At 44.3% G+C, this 3,237-nt stretch overlaps 1 long non-coding RNA gene across 1 annotated transcript; it reads left to right on the top strand.

The window, feature by feature from the left end:
• Window positions 1-941: 941 nt before the first annotated feature.
• On the top strand, window positions 942-2,590 carry LOC136393082 (uncharacterized). The gene is made up of 2 exons (XR_010749031.1): window positions 942-1,314; window positions 2,124-2,590. It is a non-coding gene; the product is annotated as an uncharacterized lncRNA (long non-coding RNA).
• Window positions 2,591-3,237: the final 647 nt, after the last annotated feature.

The raw sequence follows: 3,237 nt of genomic DNA, 5'->3' as shown, positions 1-3,237 counted from the left end.
CCTAAGATGGCTGGTTAGTCAAAGACGGGTAAGATTCCTGAAAGCAGGGACAACCTAAGACAGGCACAGTCGAAGAGGGGCCATCAGGAGAAGCCTTAAGAACTAAAAAGGTGAAGCTCAAACCCTCACCCCAATAATGCAGGAACCTGCTCCCCTGAAATAGTGGCCTTCATCCATCATCCAGGGCACCAAAACAGGGGGACTCTGCTCCGCTTCCCCACTCATCAACTGAGGGGGCACTTAATGGGCCGAGATTGGCAAATTGATTTAACTCACATGTCCCCTCACAAAAAAACTCTGTTATCTCTTCACTTTTGTTGATACATTTCAATATGAATAAAAGCCTTTCCCACCTCTCGAGAGACGGCAGACACCATTGCCTCCATTCTCGTTGAAAACATCATCCTGTGGTTTGGACTGTCAACTGCCATTCAGTCAGCGGCTCAGCCTTCACTGCCAAAATAGTCCAGCAGGTTGCCACCTCTCTCAACATTACCACATACCCTATCACCCTCAATTGTTCGGTAAGGTGGAAAAGGCTAATAGCATCCTGATGGGTCAGCTAACCAAACTTTGCATCAAGACCAGACTCTCCTGGCCAAACTTCCTCCCCCTGGCACTCACCAGAATCAGAGCAACCCTGCGAAACCCCACTGGACTCAGCCTCTTTGAGCTGGTTTATGGTAGACCATTCCTAATTAATCACAACTTACCTATTAACCCCCCTCCTCTTACCACATACCTTCCCTTTCTGTCTTTACTTCTCCATCTTCTCAGGGAACACGCAGACTGGACCCTTCCTCCCATAGGGGGTCAAGATGAAGCACACCCAACAGTCCCTTTCCAGCCAGGAGATAGGGTTCTTCTGAGGGAGCTCCAGCCTGGCTCCCTACAGCCCAGGTGGACGGGACCCCATATGGTAATATTGACTACTCCTACTGCAACCAAGCTCCTAGGGCAAACACCTTGGTACCATGCTTATTGCCTCAAGCTTGCCCCCACGCAGGACCGCTGGCAGTCGGAACCACTGGGCCCCACTCATCTCTGGCTCACCAAAAGGTTAGGCCCTGCAGATCCTCCTGTTACTCCTGTCCCTCCCACTGGGAACCTGCTGCCAGAGTGAGTTAAAGCAGGGAGCAAGGCTGTTACTATATCAATGAGACTGGCCTGATGGAAGAAAACATCAATATCCTCAACCAGCTGCAAGAGAAACTGTGCAAGGATCTCTCTTTCTAAACCCGATTAACTCCTGGTGGCAGTCACCCATCCTCACCTGAGTTACCCTGAGGAGCCACTGCGTCACCTCACCCGCAGGTGTTGTAAAGTACCAAAAGCTACAGAATTATATTAATATTTTGGGAGACTTGAAGAACATTTTATTAATTTGGGTTAAGGTGTGCAGAGAAATTGTGAGAAATAGTCTCTGTACTGTGTGATTGGCATGACCAGGATGGCCCTTGGCATTGTATTGTAAATGCAAAGGGGAGGAAAACATGGATTCCCAGACATTCCACCATGCCTGTGGGGAAAGGGGTGAATGGCTAGCCAGGTACAGGGAGAGAAAAGCCAAAATAAACCTTTTCTTATAGTAATGAGCCATTTGTGGGCATTTGTCCCCACGGAAACTACCTCTCCCATATAAATGCATGTAGTTAATGTGTGTGATTCTGGACAAAGAGATGGTGAATAAACATTAGAAAATATAGGAATGCCTTTTAATATGTAAAGAGACATCTTTCTACCATAGTGTTGACTTGTAAATTTTGTTTTCTCCAAAATGATATATGGCTTGCAAATTGAACATGGTCCTATCATGTTAAAGGACATATGACTATAACCAATAGTGGTAAAGGGCTCCTAATTACAATTTTTGCTTCTGTACTTCCCACTTACAAAACTATAAAAACTAGGTAGAACAAAGGGCCGGCATGCTCTCTCTCAGACCTCTGTCGGAGTTGCCACTACTTGGCCAAGCTAGACAATAAAGCTTTGATGTGTAATCGACAGACTTTGTTCGTGTCTTCAATGTTTTGGGTCCCTCCGGATTAGGCTTAACAACCCCTATCCTAGATTCTCTTCTAATTATCAACATATTACTCATACTTGCTCCTCCTTTTTCTTAGATTCTTACGGGACTGCATCTGCGAGGTTTCTCGAGTCATGGTCAACCAGATGCTCCTACGCCTATATACGCAACTCCCCTCAGAGCCACCACCTTCCGACTTCCCTTCTCCACGACACCCCTAACCAGCAGGAAGTAGCCAGACAAATAGCGGTGCCCCTATTTAACATAAAAGGTTGGAATGTGAGGTCGGTTGGCAATGGGGGAAGGTCACATGAGGAACCAGGACTGGGGACTTTGGCCGAAACCACCCACATCCATGACCTCCAAAAGAAATGGCCCAGGACCATTTTGAAAAAATCTGTCAGCCAATGAAATTTTGCCACGACATATCAACCTGACCACCCTACCAACACTATAAATTACCCCCCCCCCCAGGGAATCTGCACGACTTCCCTGGCCCTTGTCTTGCGGACCAGTGAACCTTGCCCGGAAGGCACTCTAAATAAAGCTTTTGCTTGCCCACACTTAGTGGCTACGTCCTTCTTTCTTCCTCAGCAGGAAATACCTTATAATTTTTACATAGGTGTCTGCATTTCTTAATTCTTGTTTTAAAGTATTTATTGTTTTATATATGTGAATTAGCAATGAGTTTTGTTAAGGTAAATTGTTAATAAAGCATTATCTTTTTTTTTTACAGAGAAAAATGTTTTAAAAAAACATGAAAAGTTTGGCCACAGTGCCTCAAAACTATCTGCCACACCCCATTACCAACCTCTGGCTGCCTGTTTCATTATTATGCCTATCCTCACTGAACACTGATTGTAAACTAGGTACCAGGCTCAGCGGTTTCTGGACCTTGCCTGAATTAGTCTCTATTATCAGTCTTGTGGAGACCTATGGTTACCTCCACTACTTTTTGTGGAGTTAGAATCTAGATGGAAATATTCTAATGAAAGTCAGTTTTTAAATGGAAGCCTAGTTACTGTAAATGTTTCTCAAGAGATTTGAGCCTACAGAAAATTTACAGTTTTGCTTTATTCTGTTTATTTCCTTTTTCAAAGACTCATTTAGAGGGTAAACAAAGTCTTAAAGAGAGAAAAATGCTTAATTATTTATTTCCCTGTTGCTCTAAAATAATCTCCATTTGAAAAAAAAAGTGTTCTTAATCACTA

This window comes from Saccopteryx leptura, chromosome 2 (genome assembly GCF_036850995.1).
Source record: "Saccopteryx leptura isolate mSacLep1 chromosome 2, mSacLep1_pri_phased_curated, whole genome shotgun sequence".
NCBI lineage: Eukaryota > Metazoa > Chordata > Mammalia > Chiroptera > Emballonuridae > Saccopteryx > Saccopteryx leptura.
The sequence above is the reverse complement of the archived record's forward strand: the minus strand, read 5'-3'. Positions and strand labels throughout refer to the sequence as shown.